This window comes from Pongo pygmaeus, chromosome 3, assembly GCF_028885625.2.
Source record: "Pongo pygmaeus isolate AG05252 chromosome 3, NHGRI_mPonPyg2-v2.0_pri, whole genome shotgun sequence".
Lineage (NCBI taxonomy): Eukaryota > Metazoa > Chordata > Mammalia > Primates > Hominidae > Pongo > Pongo pygmaeus.
In genome coordinates this window covers 7,947,936-7,972,795 of record NC_072376.2, presented here as the reverse complement: position 1 = coordinate 7,972,795, position 24,860 = coordinate 7,947,936, and the positions used below count along the sequence as shown (strand labels likewise).

The 24,860-nt window shown below is 45.5% G+C and overlaps 1 long non-coding RNA gene across 1 annotated transcript in view; it reads left to right on the top strand.

Moving 5' to 3' along the window:
• The first annotated feature begins 5,270 nt into the window (after positions 1-5,270).
• Positions 5,271-24,860, top strand: part of LOC129034928 (uncharacterized) — a 61,050-nt gene continuing 41,460 nt past the window's right edge. The window contains exons 1-2 of the long non-coding RNA XR_008502052.1: positions 5,271-5,623; positions 17,131-17,256. This is a non-coding gene — a long non-coding RNA (uncharacterized LOC129034928). The remainder of the gene's footprint in view (positions 5,624-17,130; positions 17,257-24,860) is intronic.

Sequence of the window (24,860 nt, the reverse complement as noted above, 5' to 3'; positions counted from 1 at the left end):
ACCAGATGAAGGAGGGCTCCAAAGGGGGCTGGTGGGTCGGGGGGCAGGTGGCAGCACTGGGGCGGAGCTGGGATTTGACTCCCTATGTAGGTCCTCTTGTCAGGAGTTCACTGCAGCGGTCTCCTTGGAACTGGATCTGACTGGTTGTGAGGAGGGGTCACCAATTTAGCTTTGGATTTCTCTAGATTGGCTGCATGGTAGTCTCAGGTCAGGTCACTGAATGACGGGGCACAGGAGTCCACACCCAGACTCTTAGAGAAGCTGGGCTCACACTTTGGTGCCCTCTAATGCCACCGCCCCTGCCCATCTGTGGCCTACATTCTCAACTGAGGCAGTAATGATCCCAGCTCCAATCTGGACTCTGCTTCCTGGAGTGGCAGGGTCTGTCCTGTTCTGGCAGCACCTGCCCTTGCAACTTCGTTCAGGGATCTCCTTCCTGCATTTCTTGTCCAAGGCTTCGACTCACTCCTCTCAGCTCCAAAAACCCATGTCTTCCTCATTTCCAAGGGTGAACAGGGGCTAAACTCTTTTAAGCCCACTCCCACAGAGTGAGGGCAGAAGAAGAGTGTTCATTCTGTATCACAGGTTGTGGAGTCCCTGGAGAGTCAGATCTGCCCTCAGCCACTATCGAAAACCCACCTCCTGCACAGCTCCATTTGTCTTCAAAGACTTTGTCATCATTTGCAACATGATACGTTAACTTGCTTGGTTTTCATTGTGTCTCCCTGTTCTCATGATAGTGAGTGAGTTATCATGAGATCCGGGAAAAACCACTCCCATGATTCAGTCATCTCCACCTGGTCCTGCCCTTGACACATAAGGATTATTTAATTCAAGGTGAGATTTGTGTGGGGACACAGAGCCAAACCATATCATTCCACCCCGGCCCCTCCCAAATCTCATGTCCTCGCATTTCAAAACACAATCATGTCCTTCCAACAGTCCCCCAAAATCTTAACTCATTCCAGCAATTACCCAAAAGTGCAAGTCCAAAGTCTCATCTGAGACAAGAGAAGTCTCTTCCACCTATGAGCCTGTAAAATCAAAAGCAAGTTAGTTACTTCCTAGGTACAATGGGGGTACAGGCATTGGGTAAATACACCCATTCCAAATGGGAGAAATTGGCCAAAGCAAAGGGGCTACAGGCCCCATGCAAGTGTGAAATCCAACAGGGCAATCATTAAACCTTAAATTTCCAAAATTATCTCCTTTGATTCCATGTCTTACATCTAGGTCATGCTGATGCAAAAGATGGGTTCCCATGGCCTTGGGCAGTTCTGCCCCTGTGGCTTTGCAGGGTACAGCCCTCCTTTCTGGCTGTTTTCACAAGCTGGTGTTGAGTGCCTGTGGCTTTTCCAGGCACATGGTGCAAACTGTCAGTGAATCTACCATTCTGGGGTCTGGAGGATGGTGGTCCTCTTCTCACAGCTCCACTAGGCAGTGCCTTAGTAGGGACTCTGTATGGGGGCTCCAACCCCACATTTCCCTTCCACACTACCCTAAGCAGAGGTCCTCCATGACAGCCCCACTTCTGCAGCAGACTTCTGTCTGGACATAGAGGCATTTCCCTACATCCTCTGAAATCTAGGCGGAGGTTCTCAAACTTCAATTCTTGACTTCTGTGCACCTGCAGGCTCAACACCACATGGAAGCTGCCAAGGCTTGGGGCTTGCACCCTCTGAAGCCATGGCCTGAGCTGTACCTTGGCCTCTTTTCACCATGGCTGGAGCTGCAGGGAGGCAGGCCACCCAGTCCCTAGGCTAAAGCATAACAAGAGTCACCTTTGCACCTAAGAAGTTCCCAATAAGTTCCTCATCTCCATCTGAGACCACCTCAGCTTGGACTTTATTGTCCATATCACTATCACCTTTTTGGTCAAAGCCGTTCAACAAGTCTGTAGGAGGTTTCAAACTTTGCCTCATCTTCCTGTCTTCTTCTGAGCTCTCCAAACTGTTCTAACCTCTGCCTGTTACCCAGTTCCAAAGTCACTTCCACATTTTCAGGTATCTTTATAGCAGCATCCCACTCCTGGTACCAATATACTGTATTAGTCCATTCTCATGCTGCTATAAAGAACTGCCCAAAACTGAGTAGTTTATAAAGAAAAGAAGTTTAATTGACCACAGTTCCACATGGCTCGGGAGGCCTCAGGAAACTTATAATTATGGTGGAAGGTACCTCTTTACAGCACAGCAGGAGAGAGAATGAGTGCCGAGCAAAGGGGGAAGCCCCTTATAAAACCATCAGATCTTGTGAGAGCTCACTCGCTATCATGAGAATAGCATGGGCAAATTTGCTTCCATGGTTCAATTATCTCCACCTGGTCCCGCCTTTGACATGCGGGGATTATTACAATTCAAGGTGAGATTTGGGTAGGAACACAGAGCCAAACCATATCACTTCCCCTCTACATGATGTAAACTTTACAGGGGTGGGGACTGAACCTGTGAGGTTCAGTGCTGTATCCTTTGTGCATGGAACAGTGTCTGGCATATCATAGGTGCTCCCAAGTATTTGTTAAATGAATAAATAAATGCCAATACATTGTTTGCCTCCCGTGGGGTGGGTGTCTGCCCCTTATCTCTCCTGTCTTTACTTGTCCCCACAGGTGCTGCCCCTACTCTGAGCTGTCAGCCCCACCCCCTGGCCACTCCAACCTAAACTATGATTCTGCTACCCCCATTGATTCTGGGAGCTGCTACCTTCTGTAACCCCTGAGGTCATGCTCCCTGCTGGACTGGGCTAACATGGGCCACAAAACCTACATTAGTTAATAATGCAAGAAACACTTTCCCTGGGCCCCCAATGGGTAAGGCTTTACCTTCTAAGTTTACAATCTAGGGGTTAGAGGAGGCAGAAAAACAAACAACAAACATGGTACCAGACATTGGGTGTGGCCTGGGGAGGACAACAATGTCACATCCTTCAAGGGCGGGATCTCGGTGGGTTGTTGTGTGTCTTCGGTGGCAGATGTCAGAAGCCAAATGTAACCAGCTTTAGTCCAGGAGGAACGTCTATTGGCTCAAGTCCTCAAAGATGGAAAAGGAACATGGACGTTGCAGAAGAGCCAGCTCAGCCAGAAACACAGAGTGACATTTTCTGGTACAGGTACAAGGGTACCTGCTTCTGTTTGCACACTATGGCTTAGTTTTCATCTGCTACAGTTAACTGGGGAGACATGCCCCTGGAGCCATGTCTGACTCAAGAGGAAAGGGTCTTCTGTCTCCTGCTCCCCTCTGGAAAATCCTTTGGAAGAATGAAGTTGGCTCACCTGGGGTATGAGCTCCCCCTTGGGCCCAGGACTGTGGTCTAAGAGATGAGGCACCAGGCAGCCAGGAGATCTCACACGCACCTCTGTGAGCAGAGAGATGGGGGCTGCTACCAGACAAGGAGGAAGAGGGCTGGGATTGCACAAAGGGCTCTCTCTAGGCACTCCCTGGGATCTGGGTCTGCAGCCATATCACGCCTCCCACTCCTTGGCCCGCCTAGTTGGACTTCTTCCTGCCTGGTGGCCCATGCTGCAGAAGACCTTCATGCCTTGCTGCTGAGACTGTACACGGTATCGCCCTGTGCCTAAGGCCACTGAGCTTCCACCCTGTCCCAGAGTCTAGATGCCCGCTGTCCTTACCTGCCCAACAGAATGGTCGCCGCTGCCTACCCACTAGCCTCTGCATATGCCCTCCCCACACCCCCGCCCCCACCCCCACAAAAGCAAACTCCTATTACCCTGTAACAGTCAGTGCAAGTGTGAGCTGCACCATTCTGAGCTATTCTTGGGCTCTCAATGCCCCAAGACCTCCTCAGGCTTCCCTAGGCCTCTGAGCCCAGCAGGCTGCAGAGCCAGGGACTGAGGGCTGGGCCATGATAGGTCCATGCCCTGGAGCACGGATCTGCAGAGCGGCTCTTTGTGGCTGAGCAGGGGCCATCTTGGTTTAGTGCCTGGACTGGGATTATTTTCCTCTTTTCTCCCCTGGTGCATCTCTCCCTGTCTCCCTGTGCAGACGGGAACCCAGAGAAAGGCAACTGGAGCCCCACTTTAAGTGATGTGCAAAACATCCCAGGGGCCAGCAGGCTAGTACAGTAAAGGAGAGGCTGTCGGGTGTGTGGGGGTAGGGAGGTGGGGGCTAGGTTCCCTTTGCCTGGTTACCTTGGAGCCCATCTTACTAAAGAGGATGGCTTCATTAGCTAGGCCCTGGTGTCCCAGAGTATTGGGTAAATAAATTATCTTGAGAATCCAACTTCCTGGGTGGCTTTGCCTGACTTTACTTCCTTGGAAGCAACCTTGAGTTCCTGGACACAGTTGTGCCTGCCACTTGCCACTCAGAGCTGTCCAGAGAGGACACACCAAGCACACCCAGAGTGGGAAGCTCTCGGAGGGCAGAAAGGCCCAGTGGTCAAAGCAAGCAGATGCAATAGAACAGGCTGAGGGAGCCCAGCAACAGTAGCACCAAGAGCCCACTGCAGGCCAGGCATCCAGAGAGCATGCTCCGTGCCCACGTGCAGCTCACAGTCCAGTGGCTGGCTTGGCTGTGGGACGCCGGTGACTCACTCGGTACTGTTCAGCCCATGTGAATCATGGCGCTGATGGTTGCCCAGGCCAGGCCCCTGGCCAACCTCTCTGCACAGCTGGGTAACATTAAGAACTTGGCGACGCCCGCAGCATGCAGCAGATCCTCTGGGCCCTCCTCTTGCTGTTGTTGTTGTCAGATGTTGATGGGAGTTTGGGAAGCAAGTAAGAAGCGTGTTCATTCTGGGCTGGGTCAAAACTGGGCCGGGCTGAAGGGCAGGGTGGGCCTGAGGTGACAGCCTGCAGGGCATCTGGCCCCTCTTTAGCTCAGTTGTCAGCTCTGAGCCGTGGCATCCTGGGTGCATTCATGATCTTCTCCATGCCCCAGGGTCCCCATCTATTAAAGGGGATATTGGGGGACCCTGGAAGGACTGGGTGAGAGTGTATATAGAGAATACCCAGAACAGTGCTGGTACATACCAGCTGCCCCACACATCTTGGCCATCGTGGGTGCCTCAGTCTCTCCTGTGTCCCTTTCTTCTCCCCCACCCTTCCCCGTCTGCCACCCCATTCACACATTCACACCAGCTACAGTTGGCGGGCATCCACGTTCTCTTGAGGGTCCACCTGCTTTTTCCCATCCTCTTTGTCTCCTCCCTCAGCAAGCTTTTCTTAATATTCTGAGCTCTAGAGCCCTAGAATGTTCCAATTTCTAGCACTCTAGAACATTCTAGGTCCCAACAAGCATGTGCCTCTATGTCTTTGCTCACTAGGTTCCCTCAGCCTTCGACACCTTGAGAGCTTGTTTGGAGGCCCTAGCAGGGGGGCAAAGCTACTCATATACCCTTGGCTGAAGACCAGTCCTCCTCTATCGGGGATGGTCGTGAGTGCAACTTTGGGAGGGACGCATATGGAGTGGTGAGGGAGGAAGAGGACACCTGCCTAGCCAGCCAGATCAGCTGAATCAACTTTGGCGATCAATGGGGTGACAGATATCACAGCCAGATCACCCTCACATCCCCCTAGCCTTGAACACCTTTCCCCATCTTCTTCACCTGGCACTTTTTCTTGTGGCAGGAGATGGCAGGATGAGATTGTAGTCTTCCATCCACACAGGTAAGTGACAGTCCTCAGCTCAAATCACCTCCTCTGTGTAGCCTTCCTAACCTCACCTCCCCACCCAGGTGGACTCAGCTGTGTCTTCCTCTGTGCCCCATGGAGAGGTGGACATCTGCATCCCACAATGGCCCACCCCATTGCTCTGTGCTCACCTCCAATTTCCTCCCACTTAGAAGCTCCTGCACAGTAGAGAGCTACTGGGACAAGCTTGTGGGGGCGTCCTCCCACACTTTTTGAAAGACTAAATGAAGGACCAACAGGAGGTGCAGAAAACGCTGGCTTGGCAATTAGGAGAGCAAAGCTTCCATGTTCTCCCACACCCCCAATCTTTGTCCCAGACCTTGTCAGGCCTTGCTTTCTATTTGAGGATCCCAGGACTTTGAGAAGACCCAAAGCCAACCTGCTCGGTTGCCGGTTGAAAACCTCAAACTATCAAGAACATTGAACATGGTCTCCTTGGGTACATTCAGGAGCTTTATGAATGCTCCAGTTACCCTGTAGTTGCATGGTAGGAGAGAGAGATGGAATTGGGAAGAGACCTGAGAATTTTTTTTTTTTTTTTTTTTTTTTTTTTGACATGGAGTTTTGCTCTTGTTGTCCAGGCCAGAGTGCAATGGTGGGATTTCAGCTCATTGCAGCCTCCGTGTTCTGGGTTCGGGTGATTCTCCTGCCTCAGCCTCCCAGATAGCTGGGAATACAGGCATGCACCACCACGCCCAGCTAATTTTGTATTTTTAGTAGAGACAGGGTTTCATCATGTTGCCCAGGCTGGTCTTGAACTCCTGACCTCAGGTGATCCACCCACCTTGCCCTCCCAAAGTGCTGGGATTACAGGTGTGAGCCACCATGCCCGGAAAGACCTGAGAAGTTACTGTCATATTTCAGTTAATGAAATCCTTTGACAGCTTTGTGCTTTGAGTTCCCTATTGCATGTACATCTGCCGGGAGGTGTGAAAGTGAGGCAAGCAGGGGATGTGGGGAGAGGTGGTGATATACCCAGATCCTTACAATCATCTAAGATTATTCAGAATTCATTTTTTGAAAGTTATTTAAAGATACATCAAAGATTAGATTCCTGGAAATGGGGAGAGAGTTCAGTCTCTGGAAGGTTAACACTGTGCAGCTGATTTGTCCAAGTCCGATAGATTTTTCTCACTGAAAGCCTGCTGGGCCTTGGGACCCTGTAATTAAACTGCTGGGAGCCCCAGCCCTCTTGCTTCTATTTCCTTCTCTCCATTGTCTCCCGAATGTCCCAATCTCCTCCTGGCTAGTAGATGCTGATGGCCCTGGGTGACCATCCAAGTGGCTCCAAGCCTTGGATTTCTCTCCCAGGAAATAGAGAATAATTTTTCTCTATCATGCTCATAGTGAGGATGAGGGCTGTGGAGAAAAAGTGGGCTCAAACATGAGAAATAACAAATTTCCTATCAAATGTAAAATGGTGAAGAGGAAAAGGAAGTGGGCAGAGAGCTGGGACTTGTGGGTCTGAGCCACGGCTTCCTCTAGTTCATGAAGGGATGGACATTGTTTGAGTTCCCCCTTTGCTCTTCTCTCTACTGCTGCCTTGTGAAGAAGGTGCCTGCTTCCCCTTTGCCTTCTGCCATGATTGTAAGTTTCCTGTGGTCTTCCCAGCCATATGGAACTGTGAGTCAATTAAACCTCTTTCCTTTATAAATTATCCAGTCTCGGGCAGTTCTTTATAGCAGTGTGAAAACAGTCTACTACACCCCCAAACCTGGCTACCCCATCCATCAAAGAGGGACAATAATAGTGTTGCCCAATAATTAGATTGCATTCACCCAAAGCAGACCCCAATACATAGATTTGATTGAAGTAATTTATTTGGTGATGACCCAGAAGTCAGGGGTCAGGAACAAGAAGTGAGACAGGAAGGGAGGTAAATTCATTCTAGTGGGAAGATAGGCAGGTCTTCACCAAGGGCAACCGGGCTTGATACCCCAGGAGCCTCTTCAGGAGTACATGGAGCACACCTCAGAGCTGCCCCACTGTGGGGTGAGGAACCTGGGTGTTTATCCATTATCTGTGGGTTGCCCTTAGGACGTTAGTGCCTCAGAACCCCCCACCTACCTGGTGTGTGGACCAAGCACACCCCTGTGACCAGAGAACACCCTCAGCCACAGAGATGCAGGAAGCCAAGGCTATGTTTGGGAACTCTAGGTAGGCAGAGGGGCATAGGCCAAGAGCTGATGACACCTGCTGTGCCAACTCGGTTGCTATGAGGGTGATGCTTAGAATAGTGCCTGGCATGTGAGCAGCTCCAGAGAACTCACTTATTATTATTATTAGCTATGCCCCAACTTCCTCCATTCCAAGTGAACCCAGAGCTTGTTTCAGCATCAACCTTTCTCCTCGTAGCCATGGGCTTCAAGGGAGGCTGACTCCAGCCCAGCTCCAGGGCTGTGGTCTTGGTCGGTGTCAATCAGTCATGGCCCCCATCCATAGTGCCTTTTCTAAAATTTTCCTCAGGAGAGGAACTAGAGCACAGGTTTACCTCCAGGATAAGCTTCTCACCTTCTCACAGGGTCAATATCCGTGTGTCTCCTTCTTTAAGAGAATAAAAGACTAGGCTGGGGAAGTTCTCCTGAATAATATACTGAAGAGTGTTTTCCAAATTGGTTCCATTCTCCCAGCCACTTTCAGGTACACCAATAAAACATAGGTTTGGTATTTTCATATAGTCCCACGTTTCTTGGAGGTTTTGTTCATTCCTTTTCATTCTTTTTTCTCTAATATTGTCTTCATACTTAATTTCATTAAGTTGATCTTTAATATCTGATATCCTTTCTTCCACTTAATCAATTCAGCTATTGATACCTGTGAATTCTTCACGAAGGTCTCATGCTGTTTTTCAACTCCATCAGGTCATTTATGTTCTCTCTAAACTGCTTATTCTAGTTAGCAATTCCACTAACCTCTTTTCAGGTTCTTAGTTTCCTTGCATTGGGTTAAAACATGCACCTTTAGCTCAGGGGAGTTTGTTATTGTCCACCTTCTGAAGCCTACTTCTGTCAATTCATCAAACTCATTCTCCATCCAGTTTTGTTCCCTTGCTTGCAAGGAGTTGTAATCCTTTGGAGAAGAAGAAGTGTCTGGTTTTTGGAATTTTCAGCCTTTTGCACAGGTTTTTGATCATCTTCATGGGTTTATCTACCTTTGGTCTTTGATGTTGGTGACCTTCAAATGGGGTTTTCGTGCGGACATCCTTTTTGTTGATGTTGATGCTATTCCTTTCTGTTTGTTAGTTTTCCCTCTAACAGTCAGGCTTCTCTGCTGCAGGTCTGCTGAAGTTTTCTGGAGGTCCACTGTAGACCCTGTTTGCCTGGGTATCACCAGTGGAGGCTGTAGAGCAGCAAAGATTGCTGCCTGTTCCTTCCTCTGGAAGCTTCATCCAGAAGGGCACCTGCCAGATGCCAGCTGGAGCTCTCCAAGATAACCCTAGAGAAGAGCAACCCCAAGACACATAATCATTAGATTCACCAAGGTTGAAATGAAGGAAAAAGTGTTAAGCACAGCCAGAAAGAAAGGTCAAGTTATCCACAAAGGGAAGCCCATACACTAACAGCGGATCTCTCTGCAGAAACCTTACAAGCCAGAAGAGAGTGGGGGTAAATATTCAATATTCTTAAAGAAAACAGTTTTCAACCCAGAATTTCATATCCAGCCAAACTAAGCTTCATAAGTGAAACAGAAATAAAATCCTTTACAAACAAGCAAATGCTGAAGAATTTTGTCACCATCAGGCCTGCCTTACAGAAGCTCCTGAAGGAAGCACTAAATATGGAAAGGAAAAACTGGTACCAGCGACTGCCAAAATATACCAAATTGTAAAGACCATTGACCCTATGAAGAAACTCCATCAACTAATGGGCAAAATAACCAACTAACATCATAATGACAGGATCAAATTCACACATAACAATATTAACTTTTGCTGGGGATAGGCCCCCAAATCTGGCCATAAACAAAATCTCTGCAGCACTGTGACATGTTCATGATGGCCATCAAGCCCATGCTGAAGGTTGTGGGTTTACCAGAATGATGGCAAGGAACACCTGGCCCACCCAGGGTGGAAAACTGCTCAAAGGCATTCCTAAGCCACAAACAATAGCATGAGTGATCTGTGCCTTAAGGACATGGTCCTGCTGCAGATAACTAGCCAGAGCCCATCCCTTTATTTTGGCCTATCTGTTTGTTTCCCATAAGGAATACTTTTAGTTAATCTATGATCTATAGAAACAATGCTTATCACTGGCTTGCTGTCAATTAATATGTGGGTAAATCTCTGTTCAAGGCTCTCAGTTGTGAAGGCTGTCAGTCCCCTGATTTCCCACTCCACACACTATATTTCTGTGTGTGTGTCTTCAGTTCTCTAGTGCCACTGGGTTAGGGTCTCACGACTGAGCTGGTCTCAACAACTTTAAATGTAAACAGGCTAAATGTCCCAATTAAAAGACACAAACTGGCAAATTGGATAAAGAGTCAAGACCCGTTGGTGTGCTGTATTCAGGAGATCCATCTCACATGCAGAGGCACATATAGACTCAAAATAAAGGGATGGAGAAATATTTACCAAGCAAATGGAAAGAAAAAAAAAATAGAGCTTGCAATTCTAGTCTCTGATAAAATAGACTTTATACCAACAAAGATCAAAAAAGACAAAGAAGGGCATTACATAATGGTAAAGGGATCAATGCAACAAGAAGAGCTAACTTTCCTAAATACATATGCACCCAATATAGGAGCACCCAGATTCATAAAGCAAATTCTTAGAGACCTGCAAAGAGACTTAGACTCCCACACAATAATAGTGGGAGACTTTAACACCCCACTTTCAATATTAGGTAAATCAATGAGACAGAAAATTAACAAGGCTATTCAGGACTTGAACTCAACTCTGGACCAAGCAGACCTAGTAGACATCTACAGAACTCTCCACCCCAAATCAACAGCATATACATTCTTCTCAGCACCACGTTGCACTTATTCTAAAATTGACCACATAATTGGAAGTAAAACGCTCCTCAGCAAATGCAGAATCATGGAAATCATAACAAACAGTCTCTCAGACCACAGTGCAATCAAATAAGAACTCAGAATTAAGAAACTCACTCAAAACTGCCCAACTATATGGAAACTGAACAACCTGCTCCTGAATGACTACTGGGTAAATAACAAAATTAAGGCAGAAATCAGGAAGTTCTTTGAAACCAATGAGAACAAAGACACAATATAGCAGAATCTCTGGGACACAGCTAAACCAGTGTTTAGAGGGAAATTTATAGCTCTAAATGCCCACAGAAGAAAGCGGGAAAGATCTAAAATTGACACCTTAGCATCACAATTAAAAGAACTAGAGAAGCAAGGGCAAACAAATTTAAAAGCTACTAGAAGATAAGAAATAACTAAGATCAGAGCAGAACTGGAGGAGATAGAGACACAAAAAACCTTCAAAAAATCAATGAATCCGGGAGCTTGTTTTTTGAAAAAATTAACAAAATTGATAGACTGCTAGCAAGACTAATAAAGAAGAAAAGAGAGAAGAATCAAATAGACACAGTAAAAAATGATAAAGGGTGTATCACCACCGATCCCACAGAAATACAAACCGCCATCAGAGAATACTGTAAACACCTTTATGTAAATAAACTGGAAAATATAGAAGAAATGGATAAATTCCTGGACACATTCACCCTCCCGGGACTAAATCAGGAAGAAGTAGAATCCCTGAATACACCAATAACAAGTTCTGAAATTGAGGCAGAAATTAATAGCCTACCAACCAAAAAAAGCCCAGGACCAGATGGATTCACAGCCAAATTCTCCCAGACGTACAAAGAGGAGCTGGTACCATTTCTTCTGAAACTATGCCAAACAATCAAAGAAGAGGGACTCCTGCCTAACTCATTTTATGAGGCCAGCATCATCCTGATACCAAAACCTGGCAGAGACACAACAAAAAAAGAAAACTTCAGGCCAATATCCCTGATGAACATCAATGCAAAAATCCTCAATAAAATACTGGCAAACCGAATCCAGCAGCAAGTCAAAAAGCTTATCCACCACAATCAAGTCAGCTTCATCCCTGGGATGCAAGGCTGGTTCAACATACACAAATCGATAAATGTAATCCATCAGATAAACAGAACCAATGACAAAAACCACATGATTATCTCAATAGATGCAGAAAAGGCCTTTGATAAAATACAACATCCCTTCATGTTAAAAACTCTCAATAAACTAGATATTGATGGAATGTATCTCAAAATAATAAGAGCTATTTTGACAAACCTACAGCCAGTATCATTCTGAATAGGCAAAAGCTGGAAGCATTCCCTTTGAAAACCAGCACAAGACAAGGATGCTCTCTCTCACCACTGCTATTTGACATAGTATTGGAAGTTCTGGCCAGGGCAATTAGGCAAGAGAAAGAAATAAATGGTATTCAAATAGGAAGAGAGGAAGTCAAATTGTCTCTGGTTACAGATGACATGATTATATATTTTGAAAACCCCATCATCTCAGCCTAAAAACTTCCTAAGCTGATAAGCAATTTCAGCAAAGTCACAGGATACAAAACCAACGTGCAAAAATCACAAGCATTCCTATATGCCAATAATAGGCAAACAGAGAGCCAAATCATGAGTGAACTCCCATTCACAATTGCTACAAAGAGAATAAAATACCTAGGAATACAACTTACAAGGGACGTGAAGGACATTTTCAAGGAGGACTACAAACCACTGCTCAAGGAAATAAGAGAGGACACAAACAAATGGAAAAACATTCCATGCTCATGGATAGGAAGAATCAATATCATGAAAATGGCCATACTGCCCAAAGTAAATTATAAATTCAATGCTATCCCCATCAAGCTACCACTGACTTTCTTCACAGAATTAGAAAAAACTACTTTAAATTTCATATGGAACCAAAAAAGAGCCCATATAGCCAAGACAATCCTAAGCAAAAAGAACAAAGCTGGAGGCATCACACTACCTGACTTCAAACTATACTACAAGGCTACAGTAACCAAAACAGCATAGTGCTGGTATTAAAACAAATATATAGACCAATGGAACAGAACAGATACCTCAGAAATAACGCCACACATCTACAAACATCTGACCTTTGACTAACCTGACAAAAACAAGCAATGGAGAAAGGATTCTCTGTTTAATAAATGGTGTTGGGAAAACTGGCTAGCCATATGCAGAAAACTGAAACTGGACCCCTTCCTAACATCTTATACAAAAATGAACTCAAGATAGATTACAGATTTAAATGTAAGACCTAAAACCATAAAAACCCTAGTAGAAACCCTAGGTAATACCATTCAAAATAGGCATGGGCAAAGACTTCATGACTAAAACACCAAAAGCAACGGCAACAAAAGCCAAAATTGACAAATGGTGTCTAATTAAACTAAAGAGCTTCTGCACAGCAAAAGAAACTAGCATGAGTGAACAGGCAACCTACAGAATGGGAGAAAATTTTTGCAATCTGTCCAACTGACAAAGGGCTAATATCCAGAATCTACAAGGAACTTAAGCAAATTTAAAAGAGAAAACAAACAACCCCATCAAAAAGTAGGTGAAGGATATGAACAGGCACTTCTCAAAAGAAGGCATTTATGTGGCCAACAAACATGAAAAAAAGCTCATCATCACTGGTCATTAGAGAAATGCAAATCAAAACCACAGTGAGAGAGTGTAAATTAGTTCAACCATTATGGAACAGTGTGGTGATTTCTCAAGGATGTAGAACCAGAAATATCATTTGAACCAGCAACCCCATTACTGGATATATACTCAAAGGATTATAGATCATTCTACTATAAAGACACATGCACACGTATGTTTATTGAAGCACTACTCACAATAGCAAAGACTAGGAACCAATCCAAATGCCCACCAATGATTAACTGGATAAAGAAAATGTGGCACATATACACCATGGAATACTATGTAGCCATAAAAAAGGATGAGTTCATGTCCTTTGCAGGGACATGAATGAAGCTGGAAACCATGATCCTCAGCAAACTAACACAGGAACAGAAAACCAACACCACATGTTCTCACTCATAAGTGGAAGTTGAACAATGAGAACTCATGGACACAGGTAGGGGAACATCAGACACTGGGGCTTGTTGGGGGATGAGGGGCTAGGGGAAGGATAGCATTAAGAGAAATGCCTAATGCAGATGATGGGTTGATTGGTGCAGCAAAGCACTATGGCAAGTGTATACCTATGTAACCTGCACGTTCTGCACATGTATCCCAGAACTTAAAGTATAATAATAATAAAAAAAGAAAACAAAAGGCTTTGACATTTTTCCTTTAGTACCCTCCCTGTCTTCACAAAGGTCTCGGGTTTGCCGTCAATGTGCCTGTTTCTTGTTCTGAAGTCTGGAGGGCTGGGCCTAGAAAGCAGGAAGGCAGTCATTTGTGATGAAACCGAGAAAGTTGGATGAAGCTTCCACATTCTTGCAAATTCACACCTTCTCTGCTGCACTTAGCCACGTGCTAAGTATTTCAGCGCCTTCTGGGGGCCTGGGAGGCTGGATGAAATTATTGAGTTATGAAGCAATTTTACTTGGAATGAATAATGAATTTTTTTTTCTTGCAACAAAGAGACACCAACATGTATTTTTGTTTTTTGTTTTTTGTTTTTGTTGTTTTTTTTCCTTTGCAATTAATTTTAGGAAGTACTTGTGAATGCAATCAAGGTGAGGGAGGACAAAGTCATACTTGGAGTTGTCTCAGAGCTGCAGAGCCAAGCAACAGCCTTAATGAACAAAGCCACGTGGTCTTGGGGTTGGAGGGAAGGTTTATAACTGACTCAAGGCCTCAGCAATTGTGGGACACTGAGGGCTCACTCAGGCCCAGAGATGTGGGGAACCCTGGAGGCTGGGAGGCTTCCTTGACCCCTGCATAGAAAAACAATGCATCAGGGAGAAAGCCCTTCACTTTTGCTGCTTTATAATGGCCTGATGAAGCTATGTGGACCCTTCTGGTAAATTGGGACACTGGCTATTATAAAAGAGGTGCACAGGCAGTGAGGAGGAGAAGTTAATAATATTAATAATAATTCTGAGGATTACTCTGCACGAGGCACTATTTCTATTCCCTATAGCTCTCCTGCAAGATAGACATTATTAGGCCCATTTTTATATGCAAGGAAATTGAGCCTCAGAGCATTAAGTAACTTGCCCCAGAGCATGTGTCTGGTAGCAGGGCAATCAACTGTCTCAATTTGCTTGGGACTGTCGTGGTTTTAGCACTGAAATTTCTGCATCTCTGGAAACCTTCTATTCTGGGCAAACTAGGACAGTTGGTCACCCTAGAGGAGTCAGGGCCAAGATGACAGCCAGGTCCACCTGGTTCCCAAGACTGTTGCTCAACACCATGCCAGCTTCATATGTAAGGCAAAGCTCTTTCCCATAAGGCCGCATGAATAGGAAGCTGCAGAAGAAGAATTTGAACCCAGGACTGTCTTCCTCCAGAGTGGGTGTTTTCTTACCAGGCCATCAAGACAGGAGTACCTGACTGTTGATACACAATGGCAGAAGGTTCCAGAATGCCTTTAGCCCTGTGGTGCTGCTGTGAACCGATAGGTAGGCCTAGTGATTGTGCCTTTCCAGGGGCACACATATTCCTGGGGGAGAAGCTGGAGTCTTTGCAGCGTCTGCAACCTGGCCCTGATTTCGGGCCAGGCCTGGTGGAGAGCAGGGATGTCCTAAAGCTTTGAGGAGTGATGGAGGGAGGAGACTGCACTCAAGATTGCTTTCATTTAAAGAGCAACACCAGGCTGGGCAAGGTGGCTCACGCTTGTAATCCCAGCACTTTGGGAGGTCAAGGAGGGCAGATCACCTGAGGTCAGGAGTTTGAGACCAGCCTGGCCAACATGGTGAAACCCCATCTCTACTAAAAATAAAAATAAAAAAATTGGCCGAGCATGGTGGCGGGTGCCTGTCATCTCAGCTACTTGGGAGGCTGAGGCAGGAGAATTGCTTGAACCCAGGAGGCAGAGGTTGCAGTGAGTCGAGATCACACCACTGCACTCCAGGCTGGGGTGACAGAGCAAGACTCTGTCTCAAAAAATAAACAAATAAATAAATAAACAAACAAATAAAGAGCAACACCAATGTTCAACTGCTCAATAATTGGTAGACACAAATACAGATATAAAATAAAGACCAATTTTAGTTGAGGTGTCACTTCTCTTTGTCTCTCTGTCTTTGTCTCTCTCTCTCTCTATATATATATAATGTGTATAAATAATATATAACATATTCTGTCACCATATTTATATACTCACAAAAGTTTTTCAAGCTGTTTCTCCTTCCTTGAAGCTGTTTTGAATTTATGAGCCAGTAGAGTGGAAAAGTTATTCTTCATTGTGGCTGGCATTAAACATCACATTTAGCTCCTTGTCCTAATTAACTCTAGATTTGTTTCTATGTTTTGCTACTCCCCAGAATCCCTGTCTTTCCAACCTCCCTGGTTCCAGGACCCCTGTGTCCTCATTCCTTGTAGCTAGAAAAGATCCCAGATGGAAAGATGTGCCAGCCGAGTCTATTTCGAGTGACTTTCCACCTTGGCTGTTGGCACGCTGCTGGTGTGTTCTGATATCTGTTCTCCCCTCTTTCTATGGTAATAAAAGCCTGACGTTTTGGCTGAGCACACAGCCACCCCCGAAGTAAAGACTACATTTAGCAGCAATCTTTGCAGCCAACTGTCGCTCTTTGACTAAGTTTTGGCCAAAGGGTATGAGTGTGATTTATACAAGCTCTGAGTTATGCCCTTAAAGGGAAGCCTTATACGCTCTCCAGCACCATTTCTTCTCTTCCTGCTAGTTGGAATACGAATGTGTTGGTGATCTCTTTGAGAGAATTTCTTCATTTATTTAAGTGGGATAATCCTGAATAAAAAAGCAAACAAAGAAAAAAGACTCCATGGTGAATAATCAGCAGAAATAAAAGACAATAGAAATAGACCTACAAAGATGTCAGATATTCGAATTATCAGAGGCTGACCACAAAACAACATTATAGAGATGGCAGAACAACATCCTGGAAGAAGCTTGGGTTCCTGATACCTTGGGGGCTGCCTGACTAGCCTGCATATGTAAGGGAGAAGTCAATGTCTGACTTGGGCTTCTGCTATGGTAACTGATACCATGTCCGAGGAGCATACTGCTTCTCTGTAGCAGCTAATCTCACTCCTGAGTCATTGTCTTCCAATCGGTATGTTAGTATATGCTATCGTTTGGATATGGCTTGTTTGGCCCTGCCAAGTCTCATGTTGGAATTTGATCCCCAGTGTTGAAAGTGGGGTCTTGTGGGAGGTGTTTGGGTTGTGGGTGTAGATCCCTCATGAATGGCTTGGTGCCATTCTTGTGGGAGTAAGTGAGTTTTCATTCTTAATTCTTGCAAGAGCTGGTTGTTGAAAAGAGCCTAGTACCTCTTTCCATCTCTCTCTCAGCTCCCGCTTCACCATGTGATCTCCACATACCAGCTACCTTTTGCCTTCTGACATGAACGGAAGCAGCCTGCAGCCCTCACCAGAAGCAGATGCTGGTGCCATGCTTCTTGTATAGCCGGCAGAACTGTGAGCCAAATAAGCCTCTTTTCTTTATAAATTACTCAGTTTTGGGTATTCCTTTGCAGCAACACAAGTGGACTAATAATAATATATTTATTAGCAGGGTCATTTTCAGAAATAGCTTAAGCTGACACCAAACAAAATCTTCAACTTCTAGGGCTTTTTAAATCATAATTTTGGTGAGAACCTGACCACTCTTTTTTTAAATGATGGCAATTGCAAGGGTCCAGAAGGCTCTAGAATTGGTTGGAATTGGTAGAAAAAGAGAAGGAGATGATGATGGTGGAGGGGAAGGAGAAGGCATGATAGCATCTAACCTTTATTGAGCAATAACTATGCACCAACACTATGCTAAACACTTTACATATATAATCCTGTGAGTTATGCACTATTACAACTTCCACTTTATAAGCGAGGAAACTGAGGCTTACTGTGCTCAGTCACACTGGTTTCCCTGTAGGTTTTCTCTAACAGTGTGCTTCGTCCTGTAATCATCACTTTGCATATGCTAGTCCCTCTGTCCTGAATACCCTTCCTACCTCAGGTTGCCAGATACACAAACAAAACTCAATGAATAAACAAAAACAGGAGGTGCAGTTAAATGTGAATATCAGATAAACAATGAGTAAGGTTTTATTATAAACACTTCTCATGCAATATGATAATGTTATGCTAATCATTATTTGTTGTCTATTTGTAATTCAAATGTAACTGGGTGCCTGGGCAGCCCCATTTATTTTTATTTTTATTATTTATTTATTTAATTTTTATTTTTAGACAGTCTCGCTCTGTCACCAGGCTGCAGTACAGTGGTGCAATCTCGGCTCACTGGTTCAAGCAATTCTCCTGCCTCAGCCTCCCTAGTAGCTGGGATTACAGGCAAGTGCCACCACGTCCAGCTAATTTTTGTATTTTTAATAGAGACTGGGTTTCACCATGTTGGCCAGGATGGTCTCCATCTCCTGACCTCATGATCCACCCGCCTTGGCCTCCCAAAGTGCTGGGATTACAGGCGTGAGCCACCACACCCAGCCTTCAGCAGCTCCATTTTTATCCCAACCCTCTTACTTTTTTTTTTTTTTTTTTTTTGAGGGACTCTTGCTCTGTTGCCCAGGCTGGAGTGCAATGGTGTGATCTAGGCTCACTGCAACTGCCTCCTGGGTTCAGGTAATTCTCATGTCTCAGCCTCCCAAGTAGCTGGGACTACAGGTGTGCACCACCAGGCCCAGCTAATTTTTTTGTATTTTTAGTAGAGACGGGGTTTCACCATGTTGGCCAGGCTGGTTTCAAACTCCTGACTTCAGGTGATCCGCCCACCTTGGACTCCCAAAGTGCTGGGATTACAGGCGTGGACCACCGTGCCCAGTGCCAACCCTCTTACTTTACCTGGATATTTCCTGTCTACCCTTCCAATCTCAGCTTGAGTGCAACTTCCTTAGGGAAGCCTTCCCTGACTCATAGCCCCAGAAGGGGCCCCTTTCATATAGCTTCTCCGGGACTGTGCATCTTGCCCTCACAGGCCTTATCTCCATCAGACTGTTCGATTAACACGCTCTCCCTCAAGTGGACTGCAATGACCTTGATGGCAGGGTGCACACCTGCTTTTGCTCACCACTACATGTCTCCCTCGCTCCTAGCACATGCCTGGCACATAGCAGGAACATGATAAAAAGAATTGTGAAATGAAATAAAGGGTGGTAGCATAACTGGCCTGAGACCACCCACTTAGCAAGTAGGAGAATTAGGAGTCAATGCTAAGAAGCAAAGGCAAGAGATGTTTGAAAGGAAAACATCCCTCCTTAGCATGGCTTCTCGGGCCTGCTACCTGCCTCCGTGGCGCTTCTTAAGGAAGGCAGCTCCGTGGGTTAGTCAAGGGCCCTGGAGCAAGACTGCCCTAGATGGAACCCAGGCTCAGCTGCTGAGAGTCTGGATGGTCATGGGCTAGCCACCTCGCCTCCCTGGGTCTCAGCTTCTCTGTCTGTAAAATGGTGACCAAAACATCTGATAGGGCTTTTGGAAGGATTAACCGAATCAAGACCTATGAAGCCATAGAACAGTGCCTGGCACCTTCTATGTGCCCGGCACCTCCTATGTGCCCGGTAAATGTGAGCAACTGTGGTGCCACCTCCACCTCGCTCACTGTGTTCCAGCTGGGCCTGCAGAGTGCTTTCAGACCCCGGGGACTTTGCATGTGCTATTTCCTCTGCCGCTGAAGCACTTCTCATCTTTTTTTTTCCTGGTCGGCTCCTTCTCATTCTTGAACGGCCTTTCTTCGGCTGGGCGTGGTGGCTCACGCCTGTAATCCCAGCACTTTGGGAGCCCGAGGCAGGTGGATCATGAGGTCAGGAGTTTGAGATGAGCCTGGCCAACATGATGAAACCCCATCTCTAGTAAAAGTATAAAAATTAGCTGGCCATGCTGGTGTGCACCTGTAATCCCAGGTGCTCAGGAGGCTGAGGCAGAATTGCTTGAACCCAGGAAGCGGAGTTTGCAGTGAGCCAAGATCGCGCCACTGCACTCCAGCCTGGGTGAGAGAACGAGGCTCTGTCTCAAAACAACAACAACAACAACAACAACAACAGAACCTTTCTTCTTCCCACGCACCGAAGGTTCATACTCTTTCCCTCCCCATCCTGTTTCACTGGAGCCCTGTGTGCAGTATGTAACGAAACAAATATTTGGTGTGTATTTGTGTAGGGTCTGTTTTCTTCTACCAAACTAAGTTCTACAAGGACAAGGACCTCTCCTGATTTGCTCCCCACGACATCCGCAGTGGCCAGCATAGCACCAGTTATACAGTAGGCACTCGTGGTGAACTAATGCACAGTGACAAAACCTGCAGGACCTGGTGGCTGATGGCATGGAGTAGGGAGAAGAGAGGACAAGGAGGGTCCTGAGAAGTGGGGAACAGCTTTGCCTTTAATGGAAGCAGGGCATGGGGAGGGCCCTGGATGCCGTTCAGTTCAGTAAATGTTTATTGAGTGTCTGCTAGTTGTTCTACTTCTTTCCCATCAGTTAATCATGCAAGCTAGCTCAGAACATGGAAAACATCTCATGGGCCAAATAACGCAGATGAAAGCTCTATGACCTTGGAAGCTACTCCCATAGCAGCTGCCTTGAGATCTCTATGTGTATCTAGGGACAGATGGAAATAAGAATCATAATTGATGCCAGGAATTGCCAATTTAAAATTATAAACGATATACAATGATTTTTAAAAATCCCATAAGATACATGTATTTTCCATTTTGCAGAAATGATAACTCAGTCTTAGAGGCAACAAGAGATTTGTCCAAAATCACAGAAAGCAGCAGGACTGTTGAGATTTTACCCCTTGTCCATCTGGCTCTAAAGCCTGTGCTGTTGCCCCATTTACCCTGCAGCCTCTGAAAAGCTGAACTTTGACATGTTTGGTCTGGCTGCCATTCCCAGCTTAGTTTGATACAACAGGAGCCAGAGGTCTCACGGTTCAAGCACTCAGTACTGACTAAGCATGCCCTCTAGGACCTTGGAGAGCAAGGGGAGCAAACTCAGCAGTCATTATTCTGATTTGCTATTCTTTCATTGATTCTTTCATCTTTTGATTTACTGATTAATGTATTCATTCATTCATTCATTCAACAAAATGAATTGCACAGGCAGACATGTAAATAGGAAATTGTAGCAAGATGTGATTACCTGGGAGTGGCAGTGTTGGAGCAGATTGGCCCTTGTGCCACCAAGGTTCCTAGGATTGGAGGACCAGACAAGTTCTTGAATCTCTAGGACGGGGTGCAGAAATGGAAATCCACTGGAGACATCAAGCATGGCAGCTCCTGTCGGATCCCTGGGAAGGCCAAGCACATCTCATCTCTTGTTATTCCTCATATCCTTGCTGCCTTAATCAAAAACAATCGCAGTATGTGTGACTTAAAAGGAATGGCCAAGAGGGATTTAATTCAAAACAGGCATGTTTAGAACTAAGCACCCCACTGGATGGGAATCAAGTGATTATGTGAACAAAGAGAAGGTATCAAGTCAGAGGCCATCTGTTCGTTCACAGGCACTCCTCAAGGACTCAGTGCCAGGGCCAGGGCCTCATGGGGCCTACAGTCTAGGGGGCAGAAGAACAATGAACAATGACCATGCAGCCAGCCATGTGCTGGAAGGAGAGATAAACGCAGAGCTGTGAGCCTTGCGGTCTGTGGCTGTAACTGTCCATCTCACCTCTTTCCACACTCAGGACCTGGAGGTCAGAGCATGCCTCTTCGTCGTGTCTGTCTCCCCAAGCAAGGCTGCTAGAGTGCAAAATGAAAATGGCGGTCCCCTTTTTCAAAAAGGAGAAAAGATACTGACATAGATGTGGTGAAGAGGGAGCACTTTTACACCGCTGGTAGGAATGTAAATTAGTTCAACCACCATGGAAAACAGGGTGGAGATTCCCAAAAGAACTAAAAGTAGAACTACCATTCAATCCAGAAATCCCATTACTGGGTATCTACGCAAAAGAAAAGAAGTCATTATATTGAAAAATACACTCACACATGCATGTTTATAGCAGCAAAATTCACAATTGCAAAGATATGGAACCAACCTAAGTGCTCATTGACCAACGAGTGGATAAAGAAAATGTAGTATATATGCACCATGGAATACTACTCAGCCAAAAAATTGAACAAAATTATGTCTTTTGCAGCAATTTGGACAGAGCTCGAGGCCTTTCTAAGTGAAGTAACTCAGGAATGGAAAGCAAAATATCATATATTCTCACCAATAAGTAGGAGCTAAGCTAAGAGGACACAAAGGCGTAAGAGTGATCAGGGACCCTGACGAAGTAGGGAGTAGGGTGAGGGATAAAAAACTACATATTAAGTACAGTGTAACTGCTCAGGTGACAGGTGCACTAAAATCTCAGAATCAACACTTAAGAACTTATCCACGTAGCCCAAAACCGCCAGTATCTCAAAAAATATTGAAAAATAAAGTTACTGAAATACAAAGCATCTTTTCTTTTGTGGTTTTCTTCTTGCCCTGCGATTCTTTAAATTTACTATTAAACTGCAATCATGGCAGGGTGCGGTGGCTGGCTCATGCTTGTAATCCCAGCACTTTGGGAAGCTGAGGTGGGCAGATCTCCCACAGTCAGGAGTTCGAGACCAGCCTGACCAACATGGTGAAATCCCATCTCTACTAAAAATTAGCCGGGCTTGGTGGTGGGCACCTGTGATCCTAGCTACTCAGAAAGCTGAGGCAGAAGCACTTGAACCCAGGAGGTGAGGTTGCAGTGAGCTGAGATCATGCCATTACACTCCAGCCTGGGCAACAGAGTGAGACTCCATCTCAAAAAAACAAAAACAAACAAAAAAACCCTGCAATCTAAGTTAAAATAAAACTAAAAATCATTAGCATGAATTTTGTCACTTATCTTTAAACTGTGTGATGCCAGTCTTCCATGCAAATATGAGCTCATCGATCTCTTATATAGAATCTCAGGAATTACACGTTCCTATCCTATCTTGTAGCTCCTCTGGGCACATGTATTTCATTCTTACCTGAACACCGGAAACGAGGCACAAAACAAACTCATCGGTTTTGGCTGCACCTCTGACACACATACATTCTATCAATGCTCTCTATCTGTGCCTTCCTGCTGAGTAAGGAAGGACTGCACAAAAAGGGAATTGTGTCCTGCCCTGTCTTTCTTTCAATGCCATCATCTCCAGTGTTGGTGACTGGTTAATTCAGAGAAGCAACATCAGTACAAAAGGATCAGACAAAGTCCCTCCATCATTCATGTTTCTTTGAACATCATGGCCCTCTTTCTGCAGTTTGACCCAAGTTCAGGTTGTAACAAAAAGCATGGGCTCAGGGGTGGTTGGAGCCCCTGTTACCGAGACAGAGAGGCCTCATGCTTGCGGTATAGTTGCTCTGGGTCATGCTGAACTCTCATGAATCATTGATCCATCAGAATTCTGGACCAGCTGAGTGCTTCATGGAAATGGGGTGGCAGGGAATGGCAGGTACAGTGGACACATGCTGTGGTATTTCCTCTGCTTGTGTGCAGGCTCTATTGTCCCATCAGACTTTACTCACAAAACACAAGTTCAAAGACAAAGCCCTTAAGAATTTCAAGACTGTGATAGCAAAACATTAAACCAAGCATGGGGCCCAAGGTCTTGGTAAACTTTTGCTGATGAATGAAAACTTTCCCCAAGGTGATCGTATGTGACTTAGGATCAGTAGGTCAAATGGAAGTCTACTAGGCAGGGAAGGGGGTAAGATAGGCCTAAGTGGAGGCAGGAGAAAGAATACCATGATGGGAAATTGTGGTCAAATTGGCATGGCTGACGGGTCTTGTGCCAGAAAGGGAGGGGCACTTATGAGGCTGAATAGGAAAGCTGGAGCCAGATTGGAGCCCTTTTTGTCTTCTAAACTAAGGACACTGGAACTCTACTCACTGACAATGGGAAACAAGTGAAGATGCCATCAGGTCTTGGGTTCAGAAAGAGGACTCCATTGCACGGGAAGCCGGATTAGAGGAACTGGCAATGAGACTGATGCAAACAGTCAAAGCCTAGGGCCATGGCGGCTGGACCTGGGTGGGGCTTCAGGACTGGCAAGAGGGGTCCATTTGAGGGAGAATTCAGAGGGACAACCAAGAAAGGGGGTGAGCAGCCTGCAGGAGGCAGAGAGGCAGGTGGAAGCTGAGGGCAATCCATGGCTTGCTTTCCCATTTGGTCAGCTGCGTTTTCTTACTTCTGAACTCAAGAGCTTGGAGACACTACAGGGTTGAGAGACCTCTGAAAATTCCCTTTGGATCCCACTGCCTGCAATTTCTTCCATTTACTGTTTTCTTCTGCTTAGGAAGAGAGCATTTAAGCAAGGGAAGGAAAACATTGCACAGGGCATGCTATTTTTTAGAAAGCCCATGGCACAAATAAAAAATATAATATTTCAAGGCTTCATTTATTTGCAAGGAAGAGACCGTGTCTGCCTATAGGTTCTGGACAGCGCCCCAAACCCCACTGGCCTCTGTAAACACTCTTAGATGGTAAATAATAGTAGCACCAGTGTTAAATCTATTCGTTAGGGTCTTGGCATGAGCATACTATGATTTCAGAAGTCCCTCTTGAATTCTAGGAAACAGAACTTACTGCTTGGGGTTTCTACGCAGAGTTATTGCTGGAGAAAGGTGGAAGTGCGTGTTTGTGCCAACGGAAACTTGTTATTTTTATTTACTTTTTAGGTTATGAGCATCATCCATACCTTACACTTGCAACATAAATTCTCTCATGCTATATAACCATATAGCATGAAAGTGAGATTTTCCTCACACTCCTAGGTTGGAGCCTGGGCTCCCCTCTTATATGAGAAAACAGGGGCTCCTAGAGGCTAGTGACTTGCCTAGCATCATACAGTTGGAAAACACTAGAACTTTCTCTCAGTACTTCATGGTCCAAGTTTCCACTAGACCTGTGTTTCACTTTTCCAAGAAAGCACTCCTGTTAAAGAGCGAGGCCATCCTAAGGGTTCTGGGAGAAAAGTTTACAGTGAGTTCCTCTAATAAGAAAAATGTGATAAAAATCTAATACTTTATCTTCATTCGTGCATACCTTCCATCTTGCTGTATA